This window comes from Callospermophilus lateralis, chromosome 13 (assembly GCF_048772815.1).
Source record: "Callospermophilus lateralis isolate mCalLat2 chromosome 13, mCalLat2.hap1, whole genome shotgun sequence".
NCBI classification, from domain to species: Eukaryota; Metazoa; Chordata; class Mammalia; order Rodentia; family Sciuridae; genus Callospermophilus; species Callospermophilus lateralis.
In genome coordinates, this window is record NC_135317.1 from 68,006,560 (window position 1) to 68,030,586 (window position 24,027).

Here is a 24,027-nt window from a genome sequence, read left to right on the forward strand (position 1 = left end):
ATAACATGTAACCATACTATCTGTCTCATCTGGTGACCACTTGCTCAGGAAATCATATTTTTAGAGATGGGCACACTTTTTCCAAAAATGTGATAGCTGACATATTACTATATGGTTGGTAAGAGGATAGTGCATAGATAGCTAATGATATAAATTAGTTTTTATAGGACATATATAAAAGAAAGGATCTTTTTTATTAAGGAATTTGTGATATGGGTGCAGAGTGAAAAAGGAACAGATATGATATCCTCTCAGGATTTCTGAAATATGTGCTAGGGTTAATTTAGAGATAGATTTGTGGGTGAGAGCAAAGTTTGGAAGAGAGTCTAAGTCACAGTATCTGTGTGAACAGAGGTGCTGAGATGAAAGTAAGGTTCAGTCATTTGGGAGCCATGAGGTAATTCACCCTGGCCAAGAGAAAGTTTGTCAATCCTTCTGGCTATTTGTTTATTAGTACAAATTATTTACACATAGCACTGTATTACCTACTGTGAAAAAAAATATATATATATATAACTGGCATTGTTCTTAACATATACTGTCGTTAGGAGGAAACAAGGTATAACTCAGAACACTGGAATAAAACGAGGCAGCAGAGTTCAGGTCTGAAGGATTGACACAGGGTTTGAGTGCAGCAGACCAACTCCACCACTCCAGATGGATGACCCTCAGGAAAAAGATATTCGTGGAGTATCCCTAATCTGAAAATTCAAAATCCAAAATACTACAAAATCTTAAACAGACCCAAAAGTTTGCCTCCAAATCTCCCCAAATCTGAAATCTGAAATATTTCTTGTCCCAAGCATTTTGGATAAGGCATATTCAACCTGTACCTCACTTCCCTTAGACTTGATTTCCTTTCCTGCGTGCACATTTTGGGTTCATGTTTGCTGATGTGGATTGGCCAATGCTGTGGGATTTAGTAGTTGGAAATAAATGCTGTTCTGTCTGAGTCTGAAATTTGTTTGGGTGCAGAGTACATCAGTTTGTCAACATTGCTTAGTAAAAGCAATAGGATTTATGATTTTTGTATGTGGTTTCAGTGAGGTTGGGTCTGGGTTTGATGTTTTAACCGTCAGAACTGGTCACAAAGCTGAGATGTGCCTAGTAACCATGGTAATTGATTCCTAATCAAGAAGAGAAGTTGGGCTTCCTGGGTTGCTTGTGCTTCACATGTTGATGGTGGTTTGAGGGCCAAAGATAAAGTAAGTCCTGTGTATGTGCATCTGGCCATGAGAGGAAAAAGAAGCTGGTGCCTTGGTATATCCTTCCTTTCCTATGGCTGTACGTGTTTTTGCCAGGATAAACTGAGTCTTGTTAGTGATCAAACAATTAAAATGGTTAATGTGGAATTAAAACACTGAAAAACAGTGATGATAATGACCTTTCATATTGTTGCATTAGAATGAAATGAAATGATCACTGCATAGTCCTTGAGTCCATGCCTGTCACATTGTAGGTGATTAATGAATGACAGTTATAATATTTACCAAAACATTGCTTTGAATAAAATACACCTAAAACATTTAAAGGAAAGGAAGAGTCTTGCAAATTTGACTGGTATTAAAAATTTCAGACTTTGTTCTGGTATACTGTGTAGAATTTGGTATGCAGAAAGAAGTGCAGGGGCACACTGACAAGGGATAGGATAAGCCAGGCAGAAAGTAAAGAAAGGAATGGTACTTTTAAGATACCAGCAAGATTGTAAGCTTAACCAGAAAGGAAGAACTACTGGAGATGAAACCCTACAGGTACAAGGGAACTTACTCAACATTGTTCACAATAACAAAAACTAGGGAAAATCTCATATGCACATCCCCAGGGATGTTACAGTCACATAAGAAGACTATGATGTGACACACAGTAAGTGAACTACAGTGACATGCAGCAATATAGATGAATCTTCAAGTCAAGGTAAATAACTAAAATTAAAAATATTCTTCTAAGAAATATATAGATATGGATATATTGATCAAATAAACTATATTTAAAATATAGAGAAAAAACACACGTGGTATTTTGAAAGGTGATTACCTTGGGAAGAGGGAAGCAGATGGATAGGATGGGGACCTCACTACTAGATATAACTTATTCCCAGAGTCTGAGCTTTTATACTGGCTGCACAGGTCCAAAGGTGTTCATTATATTATGAAAATACACACAGGAAGACATACATGCATTTATAGAAGAGGACCATGCATCAACTATCAGTATCAACTAAGATAAGGTGTTTATACAAGGTTTAACAAATATAAAGTTTATTTTGGGGAACATATTTTCTATGGAGAAATTTCCTTTTGGAGAATCAAGAGGCCTGATGGAAGATTAAATTGTTGGAGCCACAAGATGACCAGTTTATTTGATGAATTTTGGGGATAAGAAATAAGAAAATAAGAAATTATTAACTGATAGTGACTAGAAAAAATATTTCTACAAATTTCTACAAAAATATTTCTACAAAAATATTCACATATTTTTAAGAAATATAATGAATACAGATAACTGAGTTTCTCAATTTGACCACTAGATGGGAGCATTCTTCCAAAAATTATTTTAATGCCCCTAAAATATTTCACCTCCACACTTACTGAGTTTGTCTTAATGTAAATACGATTACATTTCTCCAATGGAATAAAGTTCAGGGCATATTTTATATTTAGGGATAAACCTATAATATTATATAATCTCATTACAAAAATATAATCAATGTTTTTGAAAAAAGGAATTCACCAATGCATTACAATGATGTAACACATGATTTGAAAAAGGAAACTTATCTTCTGCCCTCAAATATATTAAAGATAAAGAAGAACAAAATGGAGTAAAGAGACAAGAATTTTTTCTATATAAAAAAAACCTAGACATGAAAGATTTGCCCAACAGATTAAATGACATCACCTCCCAAGTTCTAACATTTTTTCAATGTGGGTCTGGAATATCTTCAAAATCCTAGTTTTCCAGGAGTTACCTTCTCGGTCTCCTTTCATGCCCCTCCATCCTAAGGGGAATGATGACCATCTCTCTTCTGCCATTCTTGCCTGCATCTCGAGTATCTTATTGTAGCTCCATCCCACTGTCCAATGGTATGGTTATTTACCTGTCTCCCAGTTTCACTGGGAGCTGCTGAGCACCAGAATTCTTCCTTCAGTCTGTGCCCATTACATTCAGGACAGGGAACCAATAATCGCTGCTGAACAAATCCTGAATTTATTTAAATATGTGTAACCTCTGCTGCCCATTGGACCACAATACAGTTTGACCTCCCCAAAATTCATCAAATAAATTAGTCATCTTTATTCTCTCCATTTCTCTCCAGTGTTGCCCACACCTATGCAGAAGCAGATACTGAAACAAAACTTACAGAATTTTTAACACCTTGAGCTAATTACACCTTTTGTGAATGTGGAAAAACCTTTAAAGTCTTTACGTGATTTTATGACAATAATGTAGTATAAAATATATAAACAATCTTCAGAACTTTCTAGAAGTCCTTCAATAATTAATAACTAACCTTAGAAAATAAAACCAGATACTATGAGTTATGGAATTTGAAGAGGCTCTGAAAAACATGTGGAAACACACCCTTGATGATAACTTTAAAGAACTTTTTATAAAACTAATGAGATCATTTGCTTCTCAAGAAATAGATTTCTTCTAATCAATTTTTAAAAGCAAACTAATCAAGGTGTTATAATGTTAGCTCCTGTGAGAAGTGAGCTAGCTTGATTTCATTTATGTAGAACATTTGGGATGTTTTTGAAGATTTTCCAAATAGCAGAAGTGACATAAAATTCTATTTTAAAAATATCTCCCAATACCACAGATTCTACTTTAGTTCTACTTTAGCGCATGTAATACACATGTAGTATATAACAGAGATTTTTCACTAGGCCAAGAATAGAAATTGCCTCCCAAAGCAAGTGCATACCAATAAGATTCCGATGATTATGTATTTTTCAGACTATATTTTTGGTACTGAGGATTAAACCAGGGACACTCTTACCATTTGAACTATATCCCTAGCACTTTTCAAATTTTTTTGAGACAGGGCCTTCCTAGTTACTGAGGCTGATCTTGAACTTGAGATCCTCCTGCTTCAGTCTCCCGAGTAGCTGACATTATAGCCGTGCACCACCACACCCAGCTCAAAGTCCTAATTTTGAATGAATAATTTAACTGGGAATTTTAGTTTAGGTTATAGTTATAATGTTTACTGGATTTTTTTGTTATTAGTGCCTTACTATACTATCAAAGTGTTTTCATATTGGGATGGTAGCAAGCAATTAAGAAAAACAATGAACACATGGTACTTCCTAGTCCATAAAAGGTTTTTATGTATTATATTTCATTTGATTGATACAAAAGTTTCAAAAGGCAAGCAAGGCAAATATTTTTTCTTTTATAAAAAGAGGAACTTGAAATTCATGGATTTAAATAACTTGCTTAAAACTGTACAACCAATCATATGATAGCATTTAGTTCGCAGTTATATTCCACTGACCTGTAATTGCACAGGTTCTCATAGTGACCAAAATGTGTCCAAGGAGCCAAAGCTAAGAGGTTTAGTCTAGTCACTTCTGCCATTTAAGTGCCACATAAACAATAGCATCCAATTATTTTGAGTTTCATTGAAAAGTGAGGATATAAATATCTATTTATTTTCACGATTGTTATGAGGTATTTTCAAAAATTATGATCTCTCAAAAAAATATATGTGTATAAGATGATTGATCCTGTAGACATGTGGAGCTAGGATCATTGATTATCCATGGTGGAGAATGTGTTTTAGGTTAGCTTTGATAATAGGTTGTTGAATGCATGAGACCGAAATCAGATTAAAAAAAAATAAATCTTAATACTACTCAACTGCTTATTAGAAGTGTGACTTTTACTAGATTTTTAATACTCTCTCAACTTCCATTTCTTCATGTCTAAAATTGATATCACTATCTCCCTATTATTAATAATACTGATTAACTTGTATGTCTATTTTCAGGAAATCTTTAAGTTGAACAATTGACAGATTTTTAAAGTTTATTTTAATTTTCAGTATATGGAAGAAAGTGTTAGCCACAAATTAACCATAGTTTAGCCTAAAAAAAAAAAAAATCTTTCAACATTAGTTTATATGAAATTAGCTACTCTAACCACACGGTGGCAATCTTTCCTCACTGAAGATTTTCATTTCAAATTATGATGTGTAAAGTGCAATACTATATTGTGCTTGGGGATTTCATTGTATTTTCTTGCATAATCTTCATTTTCTAATCATTTACCACAGTTGCATAAAGATTTCCATAGTAGTACCAAATAATTAAAAAGTAGATAATTATCATCTTGACATTGTAACATGCAAGTTAGAAAACACTGTAGTTTCTTGCTTTGATTATGGAAGAGTATGCACGTGTGCCCAAAGAAATTGTCAACTCAAGAAGATTCTAGAAAACTAGTTAATAACTATCCTCAAAAAACGTAACATGTTGACCAACTGACTTGCTTTCCAAAGATGCACTGTTCTAAAAATATGTTATAATCTGAGATGTCAAATGCAGAACGTACCAGGAACAGCAACAAAATGATAGCTTTAACTAAGGGATGAACACAAGCAACAAACAATATTTATTGAGAACCTATCATTCAAATTGCTGGAACCAACTAAAGTTGAATGTTACCTATAAGACCCCATCAATGAGAAGTAGCTTAGAAGTAATTCAAGTTTGTTTTCCACCAGAGACTCAATGAATTTCATGCAAGAAAAATAGACATCAGAAATGTCTGAGACATTTGGATAGGAAAATACACAGGCTTGTTAGAGGGTGAAGCAGCTCAGAACTGGGAACTCTACCCTGGTAGGATGGAGAAGGTGATAGAGCCCACCATGTCCCACTTTGCTTTGTCATAGTAAGGAAGGACCACAGAGGAACACTTGTACTTATCTGTCTCAAATCAACCTGCAAAAATCTAAGATGCAGTTTCTCATGCTCTTAACAATTTTATCAGACACAGAGTTTGGGGTACTGGGTACAAAAATCATATACTTACTTTATTGTTTTTTTTTTTTTTTTGTAACAGGGATTGAACCCAGGTTCAATGTGACTCATTGAACCACGGAGTCACATCCCCAGCCCTTTTATTATTTTATTTAGAGACAGGGTCTCACTAAGTTCTTTAGATGCTTGCTAAGTTGCTGAGGCTGACTTTGAACTTGCATTTCTCTGCTTCACCCTGTGCTCCCCCAGCTACTGAGATTGGAGGTGTGTGTCACTGTGACCAGTACATGCATACAGTTCTAAGCACAAGGAATACATTCTGTAATGTGATAATAGGTACAGGGATGAATAACCATCATGCAAATCTGAGGAAATTTTCCTGAGAATGAGTAAAAAATATATCTGCTAGTTGTGAACATATTTCATCAAATGCTCAAGCATAATAAACATAAATTTATTAATTAAAATTATATTATATTTAGCATTTGCCATATATGAGGTATCATTTTAACTTCTTTATTCAAATAATCCTAATGCTTACTAAATTCCTAATGGGTAGATATTATCATTCCTATTTTATGAATTAGAAAAGTAAGATTGACTGAGCTGTCACAAACTGAGTTATTTGATCCCAAAATTTATGCTTTTAAAACCATAATCCCAACTGGACTCCAACCCCAGTGCTTCACTATGTAAAGGACAGAGGATTGCTGGATAAAATCAAATACTTCTGATTCCATTGGAAGGAGAGAGGGACACAGATGTGGAAAGTACATTCTAGATTGAGGAGACAAGAGAAGCAACTACTCACTGAACAAACACTTCATTAGGCTTTATTCCAATTACAATGGAGTCTACATGACATGATCCTCAGGGCCAGGCAACAAAATAAGTTGATATTTATTAAAATAAAAAGTCAATATTTGATGAATGAAACAAATGTCACATAAATGATTCACCCAAAGAGATACTCCCCCATGGATTTCTCATGGGACCAGGTATTATGGCTAAAATATGAGATGCCCAGCTCATGATTAGATTGTGAGAGGTATAACCTAACCAGTGGATTAATCCATTTGATGGATTAATAATTTAAAGGACTACTGTACTGGGTGATAACTATATTCTGGTAGGGTGTAGCTGAAACAAGTAGGTCACTGGGGGTGTGCCTTTGGGGTTATGTATTTTGTTCCCAGGGACTTGCTTTGTCTTTGTTTACTGACTGCCATGATCTATGCAGCTTGCCTCCGTCATGCCCTTCTGCTATGACATTCTGCCTTGTCTTGGGCCAACAGCAATGGAATCAGCTGACCATGAACTGCATCTTTGAAATTGTGAGCCAAAAATAAACTTTTTTCTCCTCTAAGTTGTTACCTTTGGGTGTTTTGGTCACAGTGACAAAATAGCTGACTAACACACCAGGTTACTTCTTTAATATCATTTCCTTCCATTTTGTACCTTGCAAGTTCTGCTCCAGCCACACAATCAGAAAATATATCCTCTGGACCTTTGCATGTTACTTTTTCACCAGATACCTGTGTGGCACATCTTTCCACTCATTTCAGGTCTCTATTAGAATGACATCTATCATTCAACATGACCACCTATGTAAATAAACATCCATAGACTACTTCTTTCTATTAACCTACTTTATTTTTCTCCAAAGCATCTACCACCAGCTAATATAAAGCACTGTGTATTTTACATTTGTTTAAAGTCTGCAAGTTCTGAGATGACAGGGAGTTTGCCTACCTTGTCTATTTTTGACACTTCAATGCCTAGAATAATAAATATTTGTTGATGAAATAAATGTGATTATTTCGCTAATAGCATGTAATGCATTTTTTTCAAGTTTCCATTTAATTCAACACATTTTGAGCACTGTCTGTATATGTTGTCAGAGTAAGAGAGGCTGCACAACCATGGCGATCAAGACTAAGCTCTTTAAAGACGTCAGTAAGAAAAGAGGTTATTACAGTACAAGGTAATATGTGGGTTCATTGCCAAGGTGCTATGGGTGAACATAAGATGGACTCATACCCCAAATCTAGGGAAATGAAAACATGTAGCAAAGAGGGAATGATATCAAAACTGGGGTATGAAGTAGAAGTTAAGCAAGCAAAGAGAAGAGGAAAGGATACTGCAAACATATAAAGAAGTCAAAAACTGAAATTTCAAGAAAAATACTGTTATTAATTATACTGTTGTTTTCTACTAAATATGTCAATTGATGTTTTTGGTAATTCATTTAAAAAAGGTATTAAGAGCAAGTTTTCCCTTGAATATTTTGGCACCTACCATGGAGGAGTCCATTGGATTTGATGGACTCATTATTCTAGTTACCAGGAGAACTGAAGCTGAAGCGACCATTTCATCACTCAAAAGTGTCATTTATCTAAAAGATGTAACAATATTTCGTGTTGCACTGAGAAAGGAAAAAACTCTGCAAATAATTTTATTTTTCAAATAGAATTTTTATTTCATACCTATGAAACAGGTCTTGTATAAACTTATTAAACATATTTTATTACATATCATTCTTAAAGTTACATAAAGAAAAAAAATCACATGAAATAATTGCTTAAAATATTTCTTAAAACTTATTCATGTTTATAATCCATTTTTCACAATTTTTTTTGCCTCAGAATCATTTAGATCTGTATATCTCACACAATTCTATTCCTTAAGACTGTGGGTGATAAAAGGCACTTCTGAAAAGAGTTCTTCACTATTGTCACTTAAGATTTTCTTTTAAGCTGCTGGTATGATAATCATAGTACAACTTTCTTAATCTTATCAGCAAATGTCAAAATAACAAATAATCAAATAATTTTAAAAAGTTTATTGCTTCTTTTTATTTATACATAACAGTAGAATAAATTTTAATATAATTATATAGGCATAGAATATCTTATTCTGATTAGGACCCTAATATCGTATACAATGGTGAGATTCACCATGGTGTATTCATATATTTACATAAGAAAGTTGTATCAGACTCATTCCACTGTTTTTTCTTTACCTATTTCCCATATCCTCCCTTCATTCCCCTTTGTCTAATCCACTTTGTCTAATCCCTACCCGCTCCTTGCTCTGAATTTTATTTTAATGCCTTCAATGGCTTATTGACTGACACATCCAGGTGTTAGTTTTTTAATCATATTATTACCAGAAATTACAACCATGTTCATGGGCACAGAGTCAATATTAACTACATAATAATATTAACTTGGCAAATAGTGATTTGTGGGATACCATTGTTTATAAGATGCTAACATTAGGGATCTTCAAATTTGAAAAAAAAAACTATGCCTTAAAAATGAAGTATGGAAAATGAAAGGGCAGGCTATCCTATACCCAAATGACTTAAAATCAGTATGCTATAGTAAAGCAGCCACATCAGTGTTTATAGCAGCTCAATTCACAATAGCTAAACTGTGGAACCAACCTAAAAGCCTTTCAGTAGATGAATGGATAAAGAAACTGTATATATACACAATGGAATATTACTCAGCATTAAAAAAGAACAAAATTATGGAATTGCAGGTAAATGGATGGAGTTGGAGAATATCATGCTAAGAGAAGTAAGGCAATCCCAAAACACCAAAGGCCTGATGTTCTTTCTGATAAGTGGATGCTGATGCATAATGGGAGGGGACATGAGAAAAATGGAGAAACTTTGATTGAGCAAAGAGGAAGAAAGAGGGGGAGGGGACATGGGAGCCGAAAAGATGGTGGATGAGATGAACATCATTACCCTAGGTACATGTATGTTTGTACATATGGTGTGATGCTACATTGTGTGCAACCAGAGAAATGGAGAGTTGTGCTGCAATTGTGTACAATGAATTAAAATGCGTTCTGCTGTCATATGTACCTAATTAGAATAAATAAATACATACATTTTTTAAAAAGGATAAAAAAGAGCAGGTTATCAAACTATTACAGACCGAACATTTCTTATATCTATGCATTGGAGATATAAGACAAGGAATCTGTTTTTCTTTTCTTTTCTTTTTTTTTTTTTTTTTTTTTTTTTTTTGCAAACTTTGATACCAGGAAGGTGATGCTGCATTTCACAGTCATTAGAAAGATACAACACAGATGTTGTATTAGCTAACAGTATTTAGTACTCAGTATATACTGATACCCTTTCAAATGCTTTTCAAATATTAACTCATATTACCCCTAAAATTAATATACTATCATCATTCTCACAAGTGCAGGAACTGATGAATAGAAAATAGATTGCTCAAAATTACTAAGTAAATAACACAAATTTCATTAAAACAAAACCAAAAAAAAAAAAATCTGGCTCCTGAGTCTGCAGTCTCATGTAAATACATCATAAATTAAAAAAACAAAACAAAACAAAAAAAACCAAACATTCACACATCTGTGATAAGTAACACTTTATTATGCTATAACACCTGACCTGGCTTCTTCTAGCTTTGAGTGCTCTACTGTTGCATCTAGCTCCTATTTTGTCCCTGGATTTGTGTTTAATTCCTTCCTAAGCAAAACAACTTCTTGTGAATAATAGGGAATGGGAATTAGTGTGGGGTTTCTCAATTTTTGCTTTACTGGCATTTTAGGTGGATTAATTTTTGCTGGGGGCTGTCTTGTGCATCCTGGGAGGCTTAAGGGCATCCTTAGCTTCTACCCATTGGAGTCACATTCCATAGCTGTGACAACTGGAATGTCTTAAATCACTGCCAGCTGCCCTTCAGGACACCTTGGCTCAGAACCCCTGGGTGATAGGTATGGTAGGAACAAAGTAGTTTCATGGATGTTTTTTTTAAGAGAGAGAGAGAGAGAGAGAGAGAGAGAGAGAGAGAGAGAGAGAGAATTTTATAATTTATCTTTGTTTGTTATGTGATGCTGAGGATGGAACCCGGGCCGCACGCATGCCAGGCCAGCGGGCTACCGCTTGAGCCACATCCCCAGCCCCTCATGGATTGGTTAATTGATGGGGGATTTCTTAAACATACTGCGTATGATTCAAGTCTGCAATGACTAGGCAAAAGAGAACAGTTTGTATGTATAATCAACAAGTACACCTTCTTGGTATAGATTTTACAGTAATTAAGGAGTGAGGTGAATTATGAATCATACTGGCAGATGGAGAAATAAATAGAGGCTTTGTTAACACTACCCATAGACTTATGTGGCATTTGAATATAAGAATTCTTAAAATTAGCATTGGAATATGAAAAAGAATTTCATGAAGTTTTGACTTCTAAGTAGACTACTGTGAAAAAATTAAAAATATCAAAACTCAACAGTCTTGTCAGTAGAAATAAACAATAATTCTTAGTAATTTACATGCCCTTTTAGAGAGCTCTAAATACACCAGAATAAGAGAATTAAATAAAGACAAGTAGATACATTACCCTTTTCATGTCAGACTCGTGAAAGACTGTTTGTAAATATATTGTGAAATATCATTTATTAAAAGTAGTGTTTCCCTAAGTTTGTCTCAGAATTAACCAAATACTTCCACTCTACTGTCCATTCTTTTTATCATCTTCCTAATAATTTACATTTACTCATTTCTCTGTATTCTCCTGATTGATAGTAAAACCCTTCAATACAGAGAGTGGTCTCACTCCTGTGTCTCTAGTATTCATACTATATCTGGCTCATACTTTTTGGTGAAGGAATGAATTGATCCATAAACCCCATGTTTTTCTGCATCCATGCCTTTGCTTGTGTTGTCCCTATATTTTAAAGGCCCCTTTCTTTAGATCCTTTCTTTCGTCGTTATTCTTCACACCACCTCTTGCCCGCAGCCTTATTTAGAAGCAACCTTTCTTCATTGTTGTGTTAATATTTTCCTTTCCATTCTTGTCCCTTTAAGTTATATGTGCTAGTGATGATGTCATATTATCTCCATTTTTTCCCATACTGTCTGATGCAGAACTGAACATAGGTAGGTGCTCATTAAGTGTTGTTTGACTGAATAGAAACAGAGTGCCATTTAAAGCATTCATTCCAGAGTAAAATTTTAAACTTCAATATTTTCATCATTCGTTTCTGTTCCAAATATTTTTTCATTCCAAGTTTTTTGTTTGTTTGTTTGTTTTGCTAGGAAATAAAACTGGCAATGATACTAACATGAGTAAGAGCTAATAACACTTACTGAGGGCTTATCCTATGTGAGGCACTGTTTCAACTGTTTTGCATGCATTAACTCATTCGATACAAGCAGAACATGCAATAGAAAGTTATTATTTTAAAAAATGCAAGCTGGACCTACATAGATTGAAAGCAAAGAAATGGAAAAAGATATTCCATGCAAATAGAAACCAAAGGAGAGCAAGACTAGCGTGTTAGTCAATTTTTCATCACTATGATTAAAATACCTGACAAGAACAACTTAGAGGAGGAAAAGTTTATTTTGGTTCACAGTTTCAGAGATTCAGTCCGTGGTTGGCTGACTCCATTGCTCTAAGTGTGAAGCAGAAATCATGGTGGAAGAGCATTGCTGAGGAAAGCTACCTAGCTCATGGCAGCTGAAAAAGCACTGGGGGTGGGCAGAAAAGGTGTCAGGGATAAATATAAACCCCAAAGAATGCTGCCAGTAACCTGCTTCTTCTAGCCAAATCCTACATACCTATGATTACTACCATGTACTGTAATCCCTTTAAATTATTGCTCCATCAAATGGATTAATCCACTGATTAGGTTACAGCTTTCACAATCCAATAAATTCACCTCAGGACATTCCTGCATTGTCTCATACATGAACTGTTGGGTGATATTTTATATCCAAACCATAACAAATAATTATACTTGCATTAGCTACAGTAGACTTTATGTAAAACACCATAAAAGGAGATATGATTATTATATAAGAGATCACTTCATCCTGAAGATGTAACAAATTTAAATATATATGTACCCCACATGGTAGAGCTTAAATATATGAAACAAACATTAATAGACTCGAAGAAATTGATGAACAGTAATACAATAATAGCAAGAGACTTCAATACCCTAATTTCAACAATGCACTGATCATCCAGATAGATAATCAATAAGAAACCATTGGATTTGCATTACATTTTAGACTAAAATGAACTAAAACACATGTGCAGGAAATTCCATCTCTCAAATAATAGACTATACATTCTTCTCAAGTGTACATGCAATATTCTCAGGGGTAGATTCTATAATATTCCAAAAAATAAATCTTAACAAACTTAACACTAAAATCATACCAACTGTCTTTTCCAAACGTGGTAATATCAAAATAGATATTAATAATAGGAAAAATTTTGGAAAATTCACAATAAGTGAAAAATTACTCCTGAATAATCAATGGATCAAGAAGAAATTAGAAGGAAAATTAAAGATACCTTGGGGGCTTGTGTGTAGCTGTAATAGAGTTACATGTGACAAGCATGTGTGAGGCTCTGGGTTTGATCCCAGCATAAATGAATAAATAAATAAAATCTTGAGAGGAAAAAAAAAAACAATGGAAACACAGTGTACCAAAAACTCATGGTGTATAGCAAGAGCATTTCCAAGAGGGAAGTATCAGCAAAGAACTCCTATATCAAAATAGAAGAAGGAAGAGGAGGAAGAGAGAAAGATCTCAAGTGAACAACTTACCATTATAGTTCGAAGAACTAGAAAAAGGACAAACTAAGTTTTAAGTTAGAAGAAGAACTAGATAATAAAAACAGAAGCAGAGAGAGAGAGATGAACAGTATGGAGAGTGGTGACAGAAAATTACAAGTTGATATCTCTGATGAACACAGATTCAAAAATCCTCAATAAAATACTTGGAAAATTATTTCAACAACATATTAAAGAGATCATTCACCGTGATCTAGGGGGATTTATTCCAGGGATGCAAGGATGGTTCAATACATGTAAATCAATAAGTGTGATACATACACTGAAAGAATAAGGAAAAATGACATATGAATACTCAATAGATGAAGAAAAACTCCAAAAATTTTTCATGACATTAATTTTAACAAATTGGGTATAAAAGGAATGTACCTCAACATAAATGTCCAACAAGTGTGCACACACAAAAGGATCAACAAGTAGTTCTGGTATGCTGTTGGACAGTAAGGTCACTATAGATAACAATAATGTATTGCACAACTCAAAAAAGCTAGAATTTTGAAAGTTTTACCATACAGAAATGATAAATGTTTGAGGAAATAGTATGTTTAATTTGATTTAAGCATTATATAATGTATGTACATATAAAAACATCACATGGTACCAATTGATGTGTACAGTTTTTAGGTTTATATATCAGTTAATAATAAATTTATTTAAGTAAAGAAAAGATGCTCAATATCATTAATCATTAAGGGAAACGCAAATCAAAACCACAATGAGATATTTCACCCACATAGAATAAATGTTGTCAAAATGAAAAAAAAAAGATAACAAATGCTGGCAAGAATGCAAAGAACAGGAAATTTTCATACACTACGGGTGGAAATGTAAATTAGTACAGCCATTTTGGAAAACAATACGGAGGATCCTCAAAAATTGAAAATATAATTACCACATGATACAGAAATCCCGCCACTGGGTAGGTATACAAGGAAAATTAAACCATTACATCAAAGAAATACCTACACTCTTACGTTTATTGCAGCACTATTCACATTAGCTAAGACATGGTATCAACCAAGAGGTCCATACACAAAGGAATATTATTTTAACATAGAAAAGATAAAATCTTGTCATTTGTAGCAATGTGGATGGAAGCCAGATGCAAAAGTAAAAATACTGCATATTCTCACTCTTTTATTATTTTATTTATTATTTTACTTGATCACATAATAACATAGAGGCAAAAATTAGAATAAAGGTCATTAAATGGTAGGAAAGCTATGGGGAAGGGAATGGAGGAAAGGTGGATAATGAGTACCAAAGCACAATTAGAAGGGAGGAAGTAATTCTAATATTTATAGCATTGTAGGATAACTGTATTAAATAATGAATAATTATATATTTCAAAATAACTGGAGGAGAAAGGTTTGAAGATTTGAGCACATAGAAATGATATTTGAGGAGATGGAAATGCTAATAACTTGATTTGATCATTACACATTGTATCCTTATTGAATTATAATACCGTACTCCATAAATAAATAAGTACTCTATGCCAATTAAAAAATAAGAAAAGCCCACAATGAGATATTACCTCATGGCTATTAAAATGTCTACTACAAAAAGAGAAATAATTAAAAACGTTGATGTGAATGTGGAGAAAAGGAAACACTTAAACACTGTTGGTAAGAATGTAAATTAGTATATCCATTATGAAAAATGCTATGGAGATTTCTCAAAAAATTAAAAATAGAATTATGATATAATCCAGCAATCCCACTGGTTATATATCCAAAGAAATTGAAATCAGCATGTTGAAAAAAAAATCTACATGACTATGGTTAATAACAATACATTGTGTACTTGAAAATTGCTAAGAAAGTAGATTTTAAGTGTTCTTATCACACACAAAAATGTATGTGAGCTACTGCCTCCGTTAACTGCTTCATTTGGTCATTTCTCAGTGCCTACCTACATCAAAATATTATGCTAAATGCCATAAATATATACAATGTTTGTCAATTAGAAAGTAAAGTTTTGAAAATTTGCAAACCCTTGAAAAGTTGTAAGAACATGTGGTTTCACTCACTTTTAGCAGACTTCACCAGAATTCTTTCTTTCAGGTTGTCTTGGAGATTAATTGCATGGAGGTTTTGATTGAGAAGGGAGATACAATGGTTTTATGGTTTGTATCTGGAATATCCCCCCCAAAGCTCACGTGTTGAAAGTATGGTCTCCAATGCAGTGTTTCAGAGGTGGGGCTTTTAGGCAATGATTAGATCATAGGGGCTCTGACCTCTCAGCTCTCTAGTAGCTGAATGCACTAGTGGGATGTGGGACCTCGTTGGAGGAAGTAGGCCACTGGTTGGACGCCCTGGAAAGGCTCACTTTTCCCTGACTCCCCCTCTCTCTGATTTCCCGCTGCCATCACTGAGCAGCTTTCCTCCACAACACTCTACTGCCAGAACATTTCTGATGGGCTGAACCTCTGAAATCATGAGCCAAAAGCTTCCCTCCCCTAAGTTGTTCTTGTTCCTTGTTTTGGTTACAGTGACACCAAATTGACCAACACAAAGGAAAGTTTGGACTTTGGGATGGAAGATCAATGAAAGGAATGTAGACCAGAGAACTTCAATGTTAGGCAGCACAATGAGTATTTGGAAGTTTAGAGAAGAGCCCAGCACACGCCAGATATAACTCTATCTCTTTAAAATATTTATCTTTGAATCAGGAAATAATAAAAAATGCAATACTTTTGCTCTTTACCTTAAGTAGCTCCCTCCAATCAAAACTCACCTTGATATTGTGAATCAAACAATGTTGGGCAGACTATTAAAAAATAAGCTCTCCATTTGAAAATGTGCTTTTAAAATTGTTATCAAAATTTACGGGAGGTGGGAGAAGTGCTTTTAGAATTTAAAATAATCCATTAACAATCACATTTAAAAGGTCAACTATTCCTATGATGAATTCCATTCCTTCTGTCTTGTTCAATCATTATTGTATTTTCATCACTTTTCTCTTTTCAATGAGATTTTAAATTCCATGGATACAGAGACCTGGTCTTAATTTTTTTTTTTCCCATGGAAAAAAAACTATCTGCAGAACTGGGAAGAGTGTCAAGAATTCAATAAGATATTTTGAATGAAATATAATATATAGTAACTGCGGAATCTGCTTCATTTCTTTAAACATTTTTTGAGGGCTTCCTATGTTCTGGCAATGATACAAAGATGAAAAGGTGTGATTACTCCCCTCAAGGAAGGGAGTCTCTTGGGTAGAGGCACAAGTCAGTGGTAGAAGCACTGACATGGGATCAACATAAGGATCATAATGAATTCTAGGAGCACAGAATTCATTTTTTTTAAGATTTTAATTTTGACTTGGAGTAAGAACCCCATAACCATCTATTATGAATGTTGTGAAGTCTCAGTTAATGAATTCTTATTAAAAATTCTGTTTCACACAAGTGAGATTACCTGGAAGGCCTTATTTATCATTGATAAAGCATTTTGTATGCTTCAGAAAATTTGCCCTCCAGCTGCTTGTTAAATATCTAATACCAAAGCACAGAAAGGAAAATGATTTAGAAATATCATTTGGCAAAAATGGTACAAAATTTATTCCTCTTATGGCTATATATACATTTACCTATTCATTATGAAATGTCAAAGAAATAAATAGTGAGGATGAATTGCCCCCAAAGGAATTGTGATCCTGTAAATCAGTGGCTAGAATAAATAACATATGAGTGAGATGGTAGAAAACTTCTCGGTTTAGAGAGTAATTCAATCATACACAAGGATAAATGTTTCTTAAATCCTTTAATCCATTTCATCTCTCCAGCTCAGAGACAAGTATTAACTTTTAAAAGCCTTCCGAGGTTATTCTCCAATTACCTACTGCAGTAGATGAGACAAAACTTTAAAAACCCTCACTATGAAGGCAGTCTTTATTGTCTTATACTGAAATTTAAGTGAATTTTTTTCTCTTATTTTGCTCTTAGTAGAAAGAAAAGCTTTTGATCCTCTAAGAAAACCTTATTTTTCAAGTTAGATCTGGATAAACAGTATTCTGGAAAAGACCCTCAATATGCATTTTTAAACAAATACAAGAGGATCCTGTCTCAGAAAAAGAGGTGAAATTTTGCACACAAATGAGTAGGCACTAGGAGGTGCTGTCAGCATGCTAGCTCCTCTTCAATCCATGAGTTTTGCAAGATAGTAAGTTTTGCGGCACCTGGATAGAGCATCGGGCTATGTGACCTTAGTTCCTTCTCCCTTATAGCGCTTCAAAACTCATGGTTATCAACTGTTGACTTGTATACACTGCCTCTCTCCTCATTATCCTTTTTTTTTTTTTTTTCCTATTAGGGAAGCGTTAAAAATAGGATATATACACGTGAATTTGGGAGCAAGTCAGTCACATGATCTGCCATGTGCATTTTGGAGAACCAGGAAAATTCTGTCTGAGAAGCATGAGCACTGATGTGTGAGGACATGAAAATATGGGTGTCCTAGCTTGAACAGGAAAATCCACCCTCTCTCTTCCTTTTCGTTGTAATGAGGATGTCAGCAGATTGGGTGATTGCTACCACATTGGTGATGGTGACCTAGTGTATTCAGTCTACCAATTTAAATACTAATCTCTTGTAGAAACATTCTTATGGTCACAGCCAGAAATAATTCCTTTCCAGATCTATAGGCATTTCTTTTTATTATTATTATTAGTTGTTCAAAACATTACATAGCTCTTGACATATCATATTACATATATTTGATTCAAGTGGGTTATGAACTCCCATTTTTACCCCGTATACAGATTGCAGAATCACATTGGTTATACATCCACGTTTTTACATACTGCCATACTAGTGTCTGTTGTATTCTGTTGCCTTTTCTATCCTCAACTATCCCCCCTCCCTTCCCCTCCCCTCCCATCTTCTCTCTCTACCCCTTCTACTGTAGTTCATTTCTCTCCCTTTTTTTCCCCCTTTCCCCTCACTTCCTCTTATATGTAATTTTGTATAACAATGGGGGTCTCCTTCCATTTCCATGCAATTTCCCTTCTCTCTCCCTTTCCGTCCTACCTCTCGTCCCTGTTTAATGTTAATCTTCTTCTCATGCTCTTCCTCCCTGCTCTATTCTTAGTTGCTCTCCTTATATCAAAGAAGACATTTGGCATTTGTTTTTTAGGGATTGGCTAGCTTCACTTAGCATAATCTGCTCTAGTGCCATCCACTTCCCTGTAAATGTCTATAGGCATTTCTTAGCTCAATCAAGTCAACATGTAAAATCAACCATCATAACAAGTAAAGTCATAATTAAAAATTTTAAAAATACAATAATAAAAACAGTAATGAAAAAAAATATATAGCATTAATGGAAGCATAGAGAAGAAATAATTAAATTTCCAAGAATAAAAATGGTGGTTGAGAATTAGACATTTTGATTTTCTTTAGTAATAAATTTGTATTTATTTAAACATGTCTGCATTTTTTTCAGATTCATGAGGCTTGACTGCACAAATCATTATTGATGCCAATGACAGTGCCTGAGGGATGATCCAATGGCAGCGCAGCAAGTGATCCCAAGGCTCTGTGAGCCCTTCTCCAAGCTTCAGATCTTTAACCACCTACCAAATATAAGTTCAAAATAGAAAAATAAATGTACTTCCTTTACTTTCTCTTTCTGTTCTTCTGAAGTAAATGAATCCCATGGAAGTGTGATATTGGTAGAGCACAGAAGCAGAGAGACTCTTGGCCAGGTTTCCTTGTTCGTGTATGCCCAGAATTTGGAAGCACAACTAGGGCTGGATTACACCTTCACCCCAGTGGTAGGTCTTAACATCTATCACAGACAACTTTTATGCATTATTTTATAATCACTGTTCCCTGAGAATTAAAGTGACTTATATCCTGCATAAATTAGTACACTACTATATAACCTAATTCACAGTAAATTAGAACAGATTTTCATGTGGCAAAATAAATTGTAACTAAATGAATCCTAGTACTCTTGCCCTATTTACTATTTTAGTAAGTAATATAAATTGAATTTTAGTCTTATTGTAATGATTATTTTGTAAGGATTAATTTTTCTATTGTAACAATTGATAAAGGAGGATACAGATCTTGTGTTAAGGAATTCATATCATTAGATGACCTTCTTAAAGTGTTTCTTATCTTGAAATTTTTATCTTTTATTTCATTGTTTTTAACTTACTGAAACACTTTGTATTTTAAAAAACTTTTTAAATTTTTAATTGATTTTTTAAAAATAAATGACAGCAGAATACATTACAATTCTTATTACACATATATAGTACAATTTTTCATATCTCTGGTTGTATATAAAGTATGTTTACACCAATTCGTGTCTTCATACATGTACTTTGGATAATGATGTCCATCATATTCCACCGCCCTTGCTAAGCCCCTGCCCCCTCCCTTCCCCTCCCACCCCTCTGCCCTATCTAGAGTTCCTCTATTCCTCCCATGCTCCCCCTCCCTACCCCACTATGAATCAGCCTCCTTATATCAGAGAAAACATTCAGCATTTGTTTTTATGGGATTGGCTAACTTCAGTTAGCATTGTCTTCTCGGACACATCCATTTACCTGCAAATGCCATAGTTTTAGAGAATTAGATATTTTAATTGAATATGAAAAAAATAATTGCAGGAGGAGCAGTAGAAATGTATCCTAGTAGAAAGACTATTCTGGGCCTCTTTTTTTCTCTTGGCAATAAAACTATTAACACTGAAATGTGAATTTCATGTAATTTTACGGTATCATAAAATATCTTCATATAAAAAAATTCTTAGCTCATGGACCACATAAAAGCATGAACAAGAGTGAACAAGATTTAGTCTGCAAATTGTAACTAAATGAATCCTAGTACTCTTGCCCTTAGAATGCTTCAGTGGTTCTGTTATGTTTTGTCGCCTGTTTTGAGTATAGCAAATTTCTTGATGGAGCAAGGCATTGTGGGGAATCAAAGAAAAATATGTTGTGTCAACCATTATAATTCAGACCACTGTACTCTTGTGCTTAATACTCCTTTGTGGGGTTTCTTTTCTAATAAAACTTAGAAATGGGCTTCTGTCCTGGGAGTCTCTGCGATTCAGCACTTGTCGATGCCCCAGCTCTGTCTCATGCACATTGTAGTCCAGCCAGCAGGGTCTCCTGTGGGTTTCTGGTTGCTGAGCTCTCCACACCTTCCCACCTGCTTCTCCTCCAGTATCAGGTTCTTTTCCCCAACCACACCTCACTCTTGTCCTTAGATCTTAGTCCATCTTTCCCCATAAAGGCCTTCTCTGGTCACAAAAAAGTCAATTTAATTTCTCCTCCTCAGTCTTTGCCTTCATTTTGAAATCATTTTTGTAATTATTTAACTTTTAAAAAGCTGTTTTTGTATCATTTCAAGTGGAACCAAGATCTCATTTACCATCATATCCCTAACACCGAATTGAGGGTTACTAATCATTTTTTATACTTTGATAGCCATGAAGCTTCTCAAAGAAAGGCTTTTAATGCTTAAAATAATAACCATAATATTATAACACACAACTCATATTGAAATGCAATTACTAAAATATCAGAAAAACAAATTTGTGATATAGTAATACGTGGATTTTTTTAAGATCTGGTGGAGCATCTGGAAATTAGTATATATTTGCAGTGGTGATTAGCATAAATAAAATTTCAAGCTTTCTGCAACCAAATAATGTGACAAAGCCAGAGGTACTGCTCATAATTGTGATGGAGAGCCATCTGAGCAAGGCTGACATCATCCAATTAATTATGGTTTGAAACATTATCATGGTCTTGACACCACCTTTGCAGGGATCCACAGAGCTTTGATTCAGGAAAGACCTGCTTCACCTCCATAGTCCCTTGTGCCATGAGGTAGGGCAGTAAATAGACCCCCCCTTTCTCTAAAAATGCTCAATTCCTTTGCATCTCCTGCCAGTACACCACACTATCCAATTCCAATTCTTATTTTGTACATTGGTTGAATTCATTGTAATTTTTCAAAAATTTTAGCTGATGGTATGTACCCTATTTTTTCTTTTCCATAATATTTATGTGATTATTTTTGGTAATATAAATATGCATGTTGATGTTTCCAATCATCTACATCTAGTCTAGGATCTTAACTCTTTCATCGCCTCATTTTTCAATGAATCTGTCCTCCATGACACCTCAACCATTCATTTGCATCATCATGAGGTATCTTGCCATTACTAGCAAGCATACCTTCTCCTTAATTACTCTGAAGTATGTCAACTGCCCCCTCAACCTGGGGCTGGGAGTTGGGGGTTTGGGGAATGCTTCCAAGAAGGAAACCACAAATTCACAGTTCTTCCTTTAGTCAGTAGCATTCTTCCAATTCATGTTTCCACTTGTCCTTGCTTTCTAATGCCTCACATATTTGTTTTAATACTGTTATCCAATGTTAACTATTTTCTTTCCCAGGAGAAATAGCCAGACATTTTTATGCTGCCAATCTTTCCATGGAGTTGTAATTTGAGTTATTGTATTTCCTGAGTTCGGGTCTCTGCTGCCATTTTGAATCCTGTTCCCTATGAAACTACTAAAACTGGCCAACACACACACACACACACACACACACACACACACACACGTATGTAGATATACATGCAGCATATTTGGATAGGAGATATATATACACATATATATGGGGAAGGAGAGAGAGAGAGAGAGAGAGAGAGAGAGAGAGAGAGAGAGAGAGAGAGATATGAGGGAGGGGGAGAGAGGAAGAGAGAGAGAGAGAATGGGAGACACAAAGACAGAGACAGAACCAGACACTATGTTTGTTAGAAAGGCTATTAACTTCACAGTGTCCCCTGTCAATTTCAACTTGTAGTTTTTAAGGTATAAAGGACCTATATGGAAATTTGGTGGTAAGAACAAAGTCATCACCTCATGAAAACACAGTTTTGGATATCTTAAGGTCCCTGACTTCAATTTGATGTTAAATAATAATTAACCTACGTTAAATTTTACAAATCAAGGAAATAGTTCTTTTGGGGGTATAGCACACAGATAAAATCACAACAATTCATTCTGCTGTAGAAAGGAAGTCCTGTGTTGACATGGAAATAAAACTGGAGTAGAAATCAACTTCATATTTCATTTGATGAGTGACTTTAACAGATTCTCTGCATCTTTAAAATTAGAGGATTATTTTAGTTTTTTGATACTTTTATTCACCCAAAGACTACATTTTTGTAAACTTCTGTTTCTTTTTTTTAATAACAACACAGTTGCTAGGTGTGGTGTAGCACAACCTTAATCCCAGTGACTTGGGAGGCTAGACAGGAGGATGGCAAGTTTAAGTGAGATCCTTCCTCAAAAATAAAAAATAGGACTGGGTAGTAGCTCAGTAGTAAGTGCTTCTGGGTTAAATCCCCAGTATAAAAAGCAACAAAATGAAACAAAACATAACAAAACTCACAATATTTTGTGAGAATTAAAATTATGTACTTGTAAGACTAAAAACTTGCATCCTTGAAATGTAATAGGTACCAAAATAATCCTTGTCAAGTTTGTACCTACACAATAATTCCTTTATTTCTGGAATCCAAATTTATCTCCCAACTTTACTGTCACTGAGGATAGATTCTTCTGAAAATGTGGAGGTGTTAACAGGGCTGTTCATGACCACCTTTCTCAATGGCATAGTCCTTCTGAACTTACAGTTTAAGGGGGTATTTTGAACTATTAATCTTATATGAGTAGATTGCTTTATTTACTCTTTGGTCTAAGTCTCATATTAGAAACACCAAGAAAACCAAACGATTTGAAGGTAAGAGAGAGATAAGAGAGAGGCTTTAAAGGAAATATAACAGCATGACATAAATCTATACAACTACAGGTTCCTTTCCCTCCAAAGAAAATAGAAATACTGTAAATAATTTGTGTTGATGTCCTACTAAAATTCAACCACTGATAGAAAGGAAAGCTTTGAGCAAAAACTGTTTTCCAAATTCTCAACAGAGTAACACACATATTTGCACTGTACTAGTCTTAATGGCAACTGCCATAGTTCTGACCCTAAATGTCCCAGAAGCTCAGGTGTTAAAGCTTGGTCCCCAGTTTGACACTATTGGGAAGTGGTGGTACCTTTAAGAGGTGGAGCCTAGTGGGAGGTCATAAGGTTATAAGGGTATCACTGAAAGGGATTGTGGGAGGCTGGTCTCTTCCTCTTTCTCCTCCTTGTTCTTTCCCTTCCTGGCCATGAAGTGAGTGGCTGTGGTCCACCATGTGCTCCTTGCCATGTGTGATGTGCAGCTTCTTTACAGGTTCAAAAGCAGTGGGTTCACCTAATCATGGACTGAAACTTCAAAAACTGTGAGTCAAAATTAACCTTTTCATAAATTGGTATCTCTGGCATTGGCTATAGTGACAGAAAGTTCACCAACAC